At 42.0% G+C, this 15,279-nt stretch overlaps 2 long non-coding RNA genes across 3 annotated transcripts in view; one reads left to right on the top strand and one right to left on the bottom strand.

The window, feature by feature from the left end:
- Window positions 1–5,242, bottom strand: part of LOC120396604 — a 38,705-nt gene extending 33,463 nt beyond the window's left edge. Inside the window, exon 1 of the long non-coding RNA XR_005593248.1 lies at window positions 4,834–5,242. This is a non-coding gene — a long non-coding RNA (uncharacterized LOC120396604). The remainder of the gene's footprint in view (window positions 1–4,833) is intronic.
- Window positions 5,243–5,327: 85 nt separating this feature from the next.
- Window positions 5,328–11,048, top strand: LOC120396605. Of its 2 annotated transcripts, none has more exons than XR_005593250.1 (3): window positions 5,328–5,342; window positions 7,100–7,197; window positions 10,844–11,048. It is a non-coding gene; the product is annotated as an uncharacterized LOC120396605 (long non-coding RNA). The 2 variants fall into 2 exon arrangements; XR_005593249.1 differs by lacking the exon at window positions 5,328–5,342 and adding an exon at window positions 5,656–5,826.
- Window positions 11,049–15,279: the final 4,231 nt, after the last annotated feature.

Raw genomic sequence — 15,279 nt, 5'->3', positions numbered from 1 at the left:
ACGGGGAGGCATAGGCATGCTCATACCTGCAGTATAAACATTGAGCAGCCACTGGCCAAGTTCTACTACTGGGTTTAAGAGCAGTCCTGGCAATGCTGAAAATCAGGTGACCTGGCCAATGAAGGGTTTCAGCTGTAGTTAGCTAGCTGATCCCAGGCCATCTGCAGACCTTCATTCCTGACAGGGGTCAAGCAGTAGTGCAGCCGAGGGAAAATGTGGGCAAACGGAGTTTATCCACTGGTCCTTTGGGGAATATGGAGTTTAGTTTAGGTTAGCCGTTTCTGGGGTAAAGGCACAGAAGTGGGAGTTGGGACACCTGGATTCTAATTCTAATCTTTGAGTAAGTCACTGAACCTGTCCCATTTGTAAAATGGAAGAAATATTACTTTTGTATATTATGAGGCTATGATGATATTTAATTCATTATTGCTAGTTGAGCACTTTGAGATTCTCTGCTGAAAGGTACCATATAAGTGAAAAATATTGTTATTATAATGGGCCAAAGTATGGAAAAATATAAAGCAATGCAGAATAAAAATATACCCCTTTTAAGGCTTAGAGTTAAAGGCCCTATTTGTATGTGTTCTGCATACAGGTTATATTTTAATGTTCCAGCTTCTATAAAGCAACAGACTTTAATGTGGGAATAATATATGTGCATATACAAACCTTAATGATGATCATATTTTAAGTAGTCATCATTACCGCATCAAAATAACATTCCAGAGACAGGTAATGAGGGTTTAAAGCCATCCACTTCTACATTTCTGGTTCAAAGGTGGATCTTAAATCTTTAGCATCTGACAGTGATTCGGGAATCCATATGAACTGGAAAAATAGTCTGTAGAGTAAACTACGTCCTCAAGAACTGAGTTGTTGCTCTTACGTTAGTTCCTCATGTTCACACCTACTTATTGGCTTAGTCAGAATGGGGACAAAGATTGGGCATACGGAATACATGAGCCTCAGACTCCCACATATGGTCCTTTCAAAACAGGTTTGAGGCAATCCGGTGTATGGGACACTGGCATTTCTGCTGTCCATGTTGTACCTGAACTGTGGACAGCTGGAGATCTTAAACACTTTCTGTCTAGCTTTATTCACGGGCATGAAATAAAATTGAAAAAAACCTTCAACTATCATTATTCTGGGATGTTTCAGCACATACCTTTGATAGCCATAAATGAAGTTTTCTGTCATATCTGAAGATGATAGAATAAATGTATACTCTTTGTAATTTTGGACAGCTATGTGCTTTTGATGTGAGCTTTGTATTTCCTGATGGCTTTCACAGATGTTGTTCACTTGGTTTTATTTTTCAGAGACAATTAATGGCTACAGCATTGTCAATTCAATTTACAGCATTGTCAATTCAAGTTGAAAAAATAATTGTTTAGGTGTTTTAACTTTAAAAAAATAGAGATCACATTAATTTTCATTCTCATTTGTTTTTCATTTTCTGTCTGCGATGCAGGAGAAAAAAAAAGACATTAATTGCCCTATTGAGTATCATTTGTTGTCATTCTACAACTCCACCAGTATGTTAAATGTCTTGTAAATAAGCACCAGTTAGCAATGCAAAAAGTGATATTTCTGATCTTAAGATGCCATTTTTCAGTTATATTTCTTGTCCCTTGTATTTTTGAGAGCGAGACTAATAAACTGGTATGTGACTGAGCAAATGCAGTTAGGGAACAAAACAGGAGAGTCAGTTACAAATAAATAACACTGAAAATTTAATAAGGTAACTCAAGTAAACAGAATAAGCCAGGTTTTAAATTAGTGATACACAACAGATTAATATAGAAGGTTATTTAGCTGGTAGCGTCCTAGATTTGTATGATTAAAAAGAGAAAATAATTAATGAAAAAATGATAATTAATTAGTGTTCTCCTGGCAGGACATCCCATACGTAAGGAGAAAACAATGGAGTTGGGACATTGGGCTGCAGCAGCAAGTTGTACTGTAATCAGCATGAAGTGCAGTAGACAAAGCAACTCTTTTTTTTATATGTGCATTGTCTATCTCAGATAAAGATACATCCATATTGGGCCAAATCCTTAGAGCCAGCAGAGACCAGTGGCACAAGATCAGCGGGTGAAGGTGGCTTAAGGACGCTTTTTTGTGCATGCCCAATTCTGAGGGCAAGTGGAGGCTTGTTCAATCCTCAGAGCAAGTTAAAACAGCTTCAGGGTATAATTATTTGTTATAGAATTCAAATGTTAGCACATACGTGTTTGAAAGTCCCAACTGTTGAATAATGTAGCTAACATACATGTGTTACATTGTATATAACACTTTCAGATGCTGGATAAGATCTGAGTAGTGTTAGATACTGTACATTGAGGCTATTCGCACAAATGGACATACCCCTGCATGAATTTCTGTTGATGCCCATTTTTAATTCTCAAAGCTGCTTCCTAGGTGGTAATACTTTTTAATATGTATGTCATTTTTTTTGCCTTGTTTGCACAGCCCTCCAAAAAGTGGTGGGGAAGTTGCTGGATGGAGCTGCACAACTCCAGAGAGAGCACACAAGGCAGAAGGACTGCAATTTTGCCTGGCTTTTATGCTGGCAGTGAAAGTGGGATGGTAGGAATCACTAGGAGTTCTAATATGTAAGGGTTTGGGCGTAGGGATATGCATATTATCTATTCAGGAAAACTTGGCGAGTTATGCAAGCTTATTGCATATTTGTTCTATAAATAGTGACAATGCCACATGAGAGAGACCCATAGCGGTTTGAATAGTTCATCCAAAAGTAATCATGACTCAGACGTAATGAATCACACTTCATCCAACCCAAATTAATTGATCTTCACCAACAAAAAATGCCTGATATTAAAAACTAACCGGCTACAATAAGTGACATGATCAATTATTATTTATTCATGTGACTGTTGTGAATGAGGAGGGATCTTGGACAGTTACAAAAAGACAATGACACCTAGGCATCAGATAAATCTTAGCATTCTTGTACCATGATGTACCAGAAAACTAAGTGTTTTAAGAGTCAATATGTTTTTATTAACTCTGTTTCCCAATTATTGTTTTACAAATTACAGCATATTTAGGTGAGATTCACAGTCATGTAGTGTTGACATTGGAAGAAATGAAATAACTTGCTTTGAGGAAATTGGACTTGCCAGAGTTGAATCACTTGCAGACAAAGCCTTCAAGTGTCTTTAAAAAGAGTAGGCTCCATGTAAACCTATCAGAATATTTGTCCTATCCACCTGCAGGGAATGATGCAAAAAATTGGACTAGGCCTTTGAAATATTGGCAAGTGACAGTAATTAAGGTAATTAGGTAATTAAGTCCCTCAAGAATACCAAACCAGGAAAGTTTACATTTAAATAATGGGAGCTAAAAAGACACATTCACAAATTCATACAAGAGCTGAAGAATTAGAAAACTTAACTGGCATTGAACCCACAGTAGGCGCTGATATGTGCTCAATCTGTCTGAAAATTGGATTGCTGATTTGGAAGGCAGAATATTGTCTTGAGCATCTAAATATAAGCACCCACTTAAATAAAAACCTCTGCCACAAGAAATAGTGGTATATTATATAACAACAGTTCTCAATTGGGGGTCCGCAGCCAGCTGGCGGTCTGTGAACCCTTTCAAGGGGGTTGCAGGGCCCTGTGGCTGAAATTGGATGCCCCAAGCCCCAACACCCCCCATAGGGCTGAAGCTGGGAGCCCTGGTGCCCCTCCGAAGGGCTGAAGCTGGGAGTGGCCTGGGGCTGAAGCCAGCAAACCCCACCCTCCCTCAAAGTCGGGAGCTGTGCAGGGCTGAAGCTGAGGGTGTTACCCTAAATTTTAGATGCCAATTATTTTACCTACAAATTTGTGTGGGGCTCTTAGCACCTTGAACACAAGCCTGCTAATTATGTTAGCCTATGATAGTGCTTCTAATTTAACAAAAGTGTAACAAGGTTGTGGCCTGCACTAAAGGAATTGCCAGGGTGTTACCAGGGGGCTTGTCTCCGACACGCAGAAGGCTCCCCAGAGCAAGCTAGTCTTGCTAACCCCTGAAAGGACACGGATACAACCTTTTGCTCAAGGATTGACACGCAAGCGGAAATTCTTCAAAAACTAAAAAAGTATGTATTTAACAGAAATAAAAAAATACTGAGAGTTTAATAAAGCAAGAAAATATACATAGGATTTAATAAAACACAATAGAATTACATTTAAGAATAATACAATAAAGTGTCGCAGCAAAATAAGACACAGACTACATAAAATACTTAACACGTACATTGAAACTACTGTATTCTCTGTAACATTCATATAAAGATTCCGCACACACAAAGGCTTTTAGTCTTAGTGTTACAATCTAACCCTGTACTTAATACAATGTAGTATACGCGGCCTCTATATACACATGAGAAACCATCATCATATTCACAGACTAAAAAGAAAACATTTATGTAACACTAACATTAATACTTAACACTAAACATTTAATATCTAACATCCTGTGAGTGGTGACCAGAGTAGTAACAAGGAGGACATCTGCAGGCAAGTGAAAGTGAGGCCACCTGAAAACAACATGGCAAAGAACTGTGGAAGCCGAGCTGAAAAACCTTGGGGCACAGCTGGGAACCATTGAAAGACTTGCCAGAAACAGACAGGAGTGGAGGAGCTTCGTTGCTGCCCTAAACACCAGAGGTGTAATGGGAACATGATGATGATGAGGAGGAGGAGGAGGAGGAGGAGGAGAAGGGGTGATCAGCCAGTCACAGGATGGGTAGGGGAGATCTCATTCAGAAACAGACACACCCAGGCACTCTTAAATAATAGGTAGAAAGAAGATCAGACTTACACTGGTACCCAAATTCCCTATGAGTCATCTGAGGGTCCTTCTGCTCTGTCAATGTTAAGGATGACCATGTCAGTGCCTGGAGATGATGGCTGTTGCTGTTTCCCTGGAGCTGGTGCTGCTGCCTTAGAAGCCACTGCCTTTGTAGCAGTGTGCCGCTGGCCTTAGCTGCTGGCAGGTAGCTGCTCTGAAGGTCATTGCTAAGGCAACCTCAGAGTTGTGCTGCTGCTCTCAGGAAAGTTCCGTCTTTGCTGTTGCTTTCCTTCTTCGTTTCTTTTCAGGTAGCATTCTCTTCTGCGGCTGTCTCACCGCTTCTGCTCTTCCAGACACCCCAAATCTACCACTACACTCAGCCTGCTAGGTATCAGCCTTATATACTGATTACTTAACATAAGATAATTTATTAGCCTGTCTCAGCCAATCAGCTTCCAGATATTAGCATATTTCTAGAACCTTCCTATTACATCATACCTATTTTTAGATACAGAGCTCCTCCCCCGACACCATCTTGGGTAAAATCTCTTCCCTCTAACCTATTTTTAGATAGCAGAGCTCCTCCCTCTGAGTTGCTGGAACCTTCTTGAATTTTCCACTGTCTAAATTTAAACTATGTCATTCCTGTCGCCACCATTTTGATTCACCATGTTGGATTTTCTAAATTTAAACTATCTTCAATTTCTGTTTATTTAGAGCAGGGGTGGGAAAACTACGGCCTGCAGGCCACACCTGGCCCGCGGGACCGTCCTGTCCGGCCCCCGAGCTCCTGGCCCAGGAGGCTCACCCCTGGTTCCTCCCCTGCTCTCCCCCCCCCCCCACAGCCTCAGCTCGCTCCACTGCTGGTGCAATGCTCTGGGTGGTGGGGCTGTGAGCTCCTGGGGCAGTGCAGCTGCAGAGCCCGGCCTGACCCAGTGCTCTGTGCTGCGTGATGGTGGCAGCAGCAGCGTGGCGGGCAGCGCGGCTGTAATGTTGCCAGCTACCAGTGCTCCAGGAAGCGCGGTAAGGGGACAGAGGGAGGCGGATAGAGGGCAGGGGAGTTTGGGTGGGTGGTCAGGGGGTGGGGGTGTGGATGGTGGTCGGGGGGAAATGGGGTTGAATGGGGGCAGAGGTCCCGGGGGCAGTCAGGAAGGAGGCGGGGTTGGATGGGGTGGCAGGGGCAGTCAGGGGCAAGAGTTCTGGGGGCAGTCAGGGGACAGGGAGTGTGGGTGTGTGGATGAGGCAGGAGTCCCGGGGAGGCAGATAGGAGGTGGGGGCCAGGCCACGACCCCCTCCCTCCTAACCAGCCCTCGACCCCCTCCCCAGCCTGCCCTCAGTACAATTTATGAAACTCGATGCAGCTCTCAGGCCAAAAAGTTTGCCCGCCCCTGATTGAGGGCCTTAATCTTAAAATCAATTATTGTTTTATGCAAACCAAAGTGTCCTGATACTGTCACCACCTTAATTATGTTAATTGGGAGAAGTGAATTTTATGGTGTTTTTAACCCCCCTCCAAGATTTATCTGTAAGCGTCTATTAAGGTGCTGCAAGGTATCTCAGAACATTCAGAGCAAAATCTCTCATTACAGTGTCCCCCCTCCCCAAAGCTGGGAGCGACACAGGGCTGAAGGCGGTGACCCCCCTCACCCAAGCTGGCAGCCCCCACCCACCCCGAGCCAGGAGCCCCAGTGCCCCTCCCCCCCACTGAAGCCGGGAGCCGCGTGGGACTGAAGCCCGAGCCCCGGCGCTCCCTGCGGGCAGAAGCCCTAAGCCAATGGGCAGAGTTGGGGGGGGGGCACAATGGTGTTGGTTTTCAAACTTTTTGAGCTGAGTCCCTCCTTTACATTATATTTTTTGGTTGCAGCCCCCCCCCCCACCCATAACCCAGACAGGGGTGGTCTGCTGCAGTGAGTCAGGGGGTGGAGTGACACTCCCTCCCTGGACCCCACTGTATGGAGCTAGCCCGAGTCCACCAGCCCTTGCCCCCCCCAATAGAAGTCAAACTATGCCTATGCCCAAGGGTCTTCCCCCCCACTTCAACCAGAGCCCTGAGTACCCCCCTTCTGCCCCCACTGGGCCCTGGAGTTTTTATAGCATGTTGACTGGGGCCTCAGCAAGAAAAAGGTTGAAGACCCATTATATAACATACACTCCATGCAAAACTGCAAAAGATTTAGCAGTTCTGCTGGGTATATAAATACATCCCTATATTTTTTTTTGAACTGCTTGACTAGTGAAGTCTTTTTTTCTGCTTCCTCCTTCGGCTTTACCCTCTCTTTTTTTGCTCTTCTCCCAGCACGCCTAGATCTTGCTCTCTTCCAGTATGATTCCACCAGCTCCCTGAACTTCAGAAATCTTTTAAGCAGAAGATGGGCTATCCTGACGCCATTCAGTGTGAGCAAAGCATCCTGCAGCCTCAGGGTTGGTGGTCAGAGAGAGAATGGGTTCCCTTTCATGGTGGATTGGCTGGTCAGATGGGGTTTGGGTCTGCGTTAGTTCTCGAAGTGGGACAATCTCTTCTAACTACTAATAGACTCTCCTAGTTCATGTATGGATGAGGTAACAGGCTGGTGTTTCCAGCCAATTACATCAAGGTTACGGGATTTTATTATGCACCAGAGGAACCATTTTCTTTCAATAATACATAAATCTATTTGACTGTAATATGAGAAGGCGTGATCCTTAGTGCCCACTGCACAAGGCCTGGGCATAAGTGCTATCTTTGTATACTCCCAGGTCAAGGACTGCTCCTTTCTGGTGCCCTTTAGTTCTTTCTAGTAGAAGCCTCCCCAAAGAGGGTAGGAAATGGGGCAAAAGGAGGTGGGGCCATGATCATGCCCTCCCCACTACACCAGTCTGCAGGTGCCCACTCCACCTTCTTAAAGGATGATACTGTGAGTGTACTTCCCCTGCAGATCTGGGAGCTGTGACATGCAATCCCTCCCAGTGCTTAGCATAGGTCAGGGCAGCTTTGCAGAACCTCTCTGCAGGACAGTTAGCAACTGCCAAAATTGAGCACTTAATTTCTCTATGTTGCTGTCACCCCATCTTTTAAATGGGAATAATAATGTCCTTACCTCACAGGAAGACTGAGACACAAAGTTACTTCAATGTCTTTTCAACTATTAAATCTCGGCTGCAACGTCCTATAAAAGTGCAACAAAAATACTTACTATTGCAACACTTCTTCACTGAAATGGTAATGTTGTATAATGGTAGAACCTAAACACTTCATCCAAGTCTGGGGCCCCATTGTGCTAGGTGCTGTACAGATGTATAGTGAGCTTACAGTCTAAATGGACAAGACACACAAAGGATGGTAGAGGAAACGGGAGGCACTGGAGTGAAATCGCTTGCTGCACTGTGTTTCAGTCCCAGGAATAGAATGCAGGCCCTAGAAGTCCCAGTCCAGTGTCCTACACATTGGATCTGACTGCCTCTCCTTTGGGCTATTCTTTGATTGGGCATGTTTTGTAATTTGCACATAGTATGTTGGTACTGCAGTTTCCAGTGCTGTCTGCTTAAAACATCTTGGACCTCTGATATGCATAGAGCCAGGAAGGTATGGAAGTTGTGAAAAGACTTTGGCAATGTCTGTAGAACTTAGGTGTACTGTAACTACAAAGAAATAGAGTCGTTGTTGCTGAACTACTTTGAAGATGAGACACCGTGAAACCTTTACTGTTCATATTACCAGTTTGCCAACTTTTAACTGTATCTTTAACATTTTTCTCTGTACTGGACATTTTGTCAACATGAATCAGAGATATTAGAGCTAGCACAGATCCATTACATAATCTGCATGCCACCTTCCACTACTGTAGACTTGTTCCCGATGGTACATTTCTAATTGATTTGTCCAGCTACTTTAAATAGATCAGATGAGGAAGCTTTCATTACTCCTCTTGGTGATCAGTTCCAAAGACTTTTAGCTTTTGCTATTAAGTAATTTGTTCTGTTATTCACCCTAAATTGCTTTTTGTTTAATTTCATTCCGTCACTCCTAGTTATATTCCCTTTTACCTATATAACCAATTCTCTCCCTCATCTGTATTTATAGCCTTCATATACTTGCACACAATCAGAGTATCCTTTCTGTCAGCAATTTGCCAGGCTAAGCTTACTTGGCCAAATTCATCCCTGCTGAAACACAATTCAGTTCATTTCCCCTTATGTAATCCAGTGTAATGGAGTCAAGCCAAAGATGAATTTGCTCAAACTCAAATGAACTAATTTGGAATAAGGTATTACACAGCATAACTAGAATCAATCTGTAATTATTGGAATGCTGTAGATATCAGTGAGGGAAAGAAACTGTTGGTAAAAAGGAATACAATTAGGAGTGATGGGATGAAATTAAGCAAAGGGCAATTCAGGCTGAATAATGGAATAAACTATTTTATGGTAAGGTCTATCAGCCTTTGGAATTGCTCACAAAAAGAAGTACTGAAAGCACCACCATTTGAATCATTTAAATAGGCTGGACAAGTTATTAGAAAATGTACTGTAGGGAACAATTCTACAATGATGCATGGGATGGTGCCATTTTGGGTTACATTGGCAAAATCCATCTTTTTGAACAGTCTTGTTCAGTAGGTTGTACATGTAGGTTTATTTATTTGGTACAAAGCATGAAGACTTTGTGTTGTGAAATGTAGGTGAGAGAAGCATGCAGTCACAATAAGTAACTTAAAAATCCTAGTGTTGTGTGTGCAAAATAACTGAATCTTTATCGTACACATTTCAGGAAGGATAATAAACAGGGGAGGGGAAAGAATTTTCTGAAGGACCCTTGAGAATGTTAGGACCTGGCCTAATATTTGCAGGATGAGGTTTTGCTTTTAAAACAAGGTTATACACAGAGGGGAAAATGCAGAAGTTCAAAGTATGAGAATGTGATTAGAAAATAACAATAACATAGGGAAGCGCCAAGAGAAAAAGTGGGGAAGGAAACTAGGGCATGATCTCATTGTGCCACTTTCAGGGAGCCCAATAGGAGGCGTGAACAATACACTGGGATATATTAATAGGTATATCAGAACATGGAAGAAGAGAATGTAATATGGCCTCCTATTAATAACCACATTGGCCTCAGACTGATTTGACTGTTACAACAGCTCCTAGGATGTATCTACACTGCAACTGAGACTGAGCACACCAGCATGGGAAGACACATCTGCACTAGCAGGGCTTAGGCTAGTATGCTAAAAATAGCAACATGAACATTCTAGTTCAGGCTGGAGCTTGGTCTTTGAACCAAGGGGATAAGGCAAACTTGAGACCCCAAACTTTTGCTCCAGCCAGAACATCCACATTGTTATTTTTAGCATGCTAGCTTGAGTCCTGCTAGTGTGAGTCTGTCTACCCATGCTGGGAGACTTGCTCCCAGCCCAGTGTAGACACACACACAGAGATCCTGATCAAGGTCCCATGGTGCTAGGTGCTGTGCAAACACATCTAAGACAATAATCCCTGTCCTGTAGAGCTCAAAGTTTACAATAACAGTGCCATGCAACCGTGGCAAACAGCAGGGGAAAGGATAAGGTGGAATGATGGGAGGATGAAGTAACAGTAAAATGAATGTTTATACATAATCGACAACAATCCAAGGTTACCACCAGCCTACCTCACCATATGTTATGGAGACAATACTTTGTCCATGGCCACATATTGCACTGTGGAAAAATATGTGACATAAAATAAGAAGGTAAGTTGTTGTCACAACTACAATAGTAACTTCCAATTGTCTTAAATAAAATTACCTCAGTATTTGCACTATTCCCTGGAATGCAACAAATGCTGAAGTAATCTTGTCTTGTTACTTAAGGCAAAGTTGACATGATTATTAAGAACCTACAGTATACAAGCAAAGATGCTCAAGGCCTATAAAGCTCTTCTCATCAGCTCTATCCAAAATTCTCCTCAGCATAGAGGGTAAACCAGGGGGACAGGGTTCGGCATGGAATGAGAAGCATCTACACCCATTGTATCACTTTTCCAAGAGTTTTTTTAAATTCAAACTGTGTTCTTTTTTGTTTAGATGCCAAACTCCACGTGATGCTTCAACAGCAGGAAAGGGAAATTTGAAACACCTGTTGAGAAGGACTCAGTTGTGAGTTGTTGCTTAGCAACCCTCAGCAGGAAAATACTTGGCTAATATGTTCAGAACTTAGGGGAAGATGGGGTTTTGCCTAAAAGTGTTGTTTACATTAGAAAGTGAGGACAAAAATGCTTTTTGAAAATTATCATTTTTGTTATACAGTGATTACACAGTAACGTTTGATTCATGCTAATGTGAACATTCCTGGAAATGCTGTGTGTGTACTTCTGAAGAATGGTACAGACCCTTTAGGACCAGTGGTCCTAAATCCCCTTTCCTCAGTTTCTCTAGTAAAGTGAAGCAATGTTCATGTGGAAGTGGGGAGCTTGGAAATGGAGAAAGCCTTTAAATAGGTCAGTAGGAAGAAGGCTGCACCCAGTCAACAGACCCTTGGGTGGCTAGTGCAGTGAAAAGTGTCAACTTTGCTCCCCTGGGGTAAGATCAACTGTTCATTCCTGTGAAAGACTTCCTTCAGTATCGGCATCTTTTGTTTCACTCCTTTTTGGGTTGAGACTTTGCTTCACCAAACAGCTCAAAGCTGAGAATCTTGTTTTGAAGTTTGTTATGCTGCTTGTCTAAATATGTCAGCAGATTTCTTTAATATGAAAAGCTAGGTTTTGGAGTCTTGAGCTGTGTTTGCTTGTTTTGTGAGAAGACAAGAAAATGTACACAATACAGAGAGAAACACAAAAGGGTACAAGGTTAGACGGTGAAATATATGAAAGATGACGACTGAAAAGGTTAAATGGAAGTCTGCCGAGTTCACACAGATGGGGGTAAAAAGAAGAATGATGTTTTAAAGCTTAACAATAACCCCCAAGCCCCCAAAACTATTTGATGTGCATTACAAAAAAAAACAACAATAAAAGGAATCTGTCAGTGGAAGAGACTTTCAAATGAAGGTACCATCAATGTAGATATTTGGGAACAGATCAGAAAAGCCATTTATGAGTGGTGTTGCATCAATGTAGGGGCATCAGCTTAGACTTTTTGAGTATGGGGTGAGGGATTATGCTCCTGCTTTCTGTCTCTATCTTTGATCAAAAGAGAAATAGTGTCAGAAATATAAAATGAGGGATTCACTTCTATGGCATAAAAAACTTTGCCTATAAACTCCACATTCAGATCCAGCATTTCTAATAAAAATCTACAATAGCGGTGATTACAGATTTATGAGGGACAGAGGTATTTTTCATTATTAATGTGAGACAGCCCTGGGCATCCAAAATATTAAAGGATAATTTAGATCTCTGGGGCTCTAAATGTAGTTTGCATAACTGAGTTGAGGACTTGATGTTGCCAAACAGATTGCTAGATGCCTTTCTAATTTACAAAGCCTAGAGGACTGAACAATGAATAATACAGCCATATGGTTTTTAGGCCAGTTTTGCAAGGCCATTTGTTTATATGCCAATTGTATTAGCATCTGTTGAGCAAAGCTTTATGAATCAACTAGAATCTGAATACTATAGGAATGTTATTGATTTTGACTACCATGTTTCATGGGTCATTTGTAAAGCAGCAAAGCTACAAAATGAGGAGGATAATCAGGTAGTGAATGATATTTCTTGCGCCTCGCATTTGGAGTGGCAACTGGGATAGTAAAGAATTCTCTTCTTGAGATGGGTCACTACCAATCATTTTACATATAAATTAGTGCAATCTGTCTCATTTTGAGATATCCTCAACATGTCAGCTACAATATTTAGTGTGTTCTTTTAATTCTACAAGCATTTTCAAAAGAATGAGGAATATTCTTCTCCCTTATGAATGACTTATGCTTTGCATCAGAAAAAAGTTGACCAAAAAAATCTGAAATATCCCAACTACATGTATAGGCCCCTAAATATAGGAAAAATAGGTAAGATGGCACATTGTCCACACTCAGCTTGGATAGGCAATGTCAGCCAGGAAAGAAACCTTCCTTCTGTAGCAGCTGATAATTTAACAAAGGGATGGTATAAATCCTGCTGCCCTAATAATGTCCAGATTCTAGAGAAGAACTGTGAGAAATCAAGATATTTAGGCCCAAATCATATGGACACAGAGATTCTGTGCTCCTCCTGTGAGGAGCTATGCATCAACCTGACTCCTGCTCCAGACAGTTGGAGACTATAAGATTGTGCTGTGGAGTAGCTGTTTAGTAGTCATGTAGTTTGGACCCACTGTGGCTCAGTGGAGGGCTCAGACAGGACTTTTTCCAAACAATATTAGGTAGCTGGAGGAGTTGGAGTAGGGGGACTGTATGGGCCATGAGCTCTCTCCTTAGACCCTGAATGCCCTGTGGGGTAGCTGTTTGGTCCAATGAGACCAATTGCTGCATTAAAGTTCCTACTACTACTACAAGAAGGCCACTCAGGTCTCTGACTATGTTCCCAATTCTTATTCAAGTGGGGAGATCTCATCAGCTATGTGGCCATGTTGAAGGAGGCATCACTCCCCAGATAATTCATTGCTATATATGGCTAACTGGCTGCAAAAACTCTGTGGCCATTCCCTGAGGTTGATCCAGCCCCAAAATTCCATTTCTACTTCCCTGAGGAGTAGGATGGTGGATGGGATTCATGCTCGTGCAGTCAGAGAGTCAGAATTTGACCCCTCTTTTGAACCTCACTAAAGGAGGAAGTATTGAAATCCACTAGAGTGAAAAGAGGCTGTGGGATCTATTGTGGTAAGTGGGCCTAGAAATTTACCCTAATTGTGACCGCAGCTGTAAAAAGTATGTGAAAATTCATAGGATATTAGAATAATCTATAACAACAAATGTTGGTGAGGAAAGGTACAAAGGGGAGACAGACTGAATTAGTCCAAACAAAAAAGGCCAACTGATATAACTCAAGAATTATGTTAAGATAAAACTTGGTAAACAAGGAAATGTGGGACTGGAAATTTAAGAACCAAAATTGGTGTATCAGATATTAGGCCTAACTGGAAGACAAAATAATGAGGGCATCATAATAATTAATAATGGGTTCCACCCATCACTCCCTTTCATTTTTAAAGAAAGAGACTTTGGTGGGGGGAGGGGGAATGGCTACAAGAACGAGCTTCACCATCATGGCAGCCACCCCCAGCATCTCCTGGGATCTCCTGCCATCTTCATCCTAATCCTGAGCGATATCCTGCCCAGACTGGGGGACCAAGATGATATCACCACCTCTATTAGCTGCAGATGAATCCCAAAGAACAGTTGGGTTATGAGACTGTGTCTTTCTCTCCCGTCCCACCATGCGTCCACTCTTTCCCCATCCTTATTTCTTTTCTTTTCTCTCTCTCTCTCCTTTCTTCCTTCTGTCTGATAAGAGTCTGGTTAACTGGCCAAGATTGCATATTTTGCAACATTACTGTAAGACTGTGAACAGAAAGAGGCAACTAAAAACAACACCCTAAATAGCCCAGTGCTGGTACGAATTTGCCAGGTCTGACAGTGGCTGATTGGACCATGTGTTGGGCCTATGTTTCTCCAGAAGTAAGATTGTGGGTAAGAGTGAACACCAGAGACATATGCAGCATCTTGTGTCTTTGCTGTTTTTTTCCTCTCCCTTTTTGTGTTTGCCTTGTTTTGTCACCATAGGAAATGGGATCAGACCTTAACAGCAACAAAAACAGCTCCAGGCCATCTCAACAAACTTCTCTTTCCCATAAAAGGACTGTTATTACTATCTTTAAGAGCATCTAAGAGACTGTCAAACAAGGGAATTTTCCTTCTAAAAATTCTCCCCAGCTAAAGGGAAAAGGAACAAGGAGTGTTGTTAAAATGAATGACTTATGTAATACGTTGCACTTTAACTGTTCTTCTTCTTTTCTGTATCTTTAATAAAAGGTCAAAAAAGGATTTTAATGGTGTGTTTGCCATGGCACAAAGCAGGCTGAGGTCTCTGTGCACCAGACCCCAAACCTTGCTGAACACTGTTTAATGTTGGATGGAGACTGGGTTATGTTAACAGCTTTAGCCCATATAGTCTATTTAAATTAATACAACAGATCCTAAAAGACACAATCAAGATTCAACAGATTACAATTCTTCTAAAAAAAGAAATATACAAGAAAAAGACCATGTGGCTTAATGAAAGACTGTTCAAAGAGTTTGGTTTAAAAACAAATAAAAAAGCCCCCCAAAATCCTAAGCCATAAAGAGAAAAGGAAGGAAGCAACCAAAAAAGAATAGAGAGTTAGTTAAGAAAAAGACAATCACAGTAGGCAGGGAGAAATGAGCAGGTTGTTAATGCTAGCCAAAGGGCTTAAAGAAAATTACAAGAGCTCTTATATCAGTGGAAATAAGTCCTAGAGAGAATGGATTGTAGATCTGTTAGGTTCACTCCCTCTGGGGAACCTGGCATTGGCCACTGTCAGTAGACAGGATATTGGGTTAGATG

Source organism: Mauremys reevesii, linkage group 2, assembly GCF_016161935.1.
Source record: "Mauremys reevesii isolate NIE-2019 linkage group 2, ASM1616193v1, whole genome shotgun sequence".
In the NCBI taxonomy this organism is placed as follows: domain Eukaryota; kingdom Metazoa; phylum Chordata; order Testudines; family Geoemydidae; genus Mauremys; species Mauremys reevesii.
This window is presented reverse-complemented; position numbering and strand designations above follow the sequence as displayed.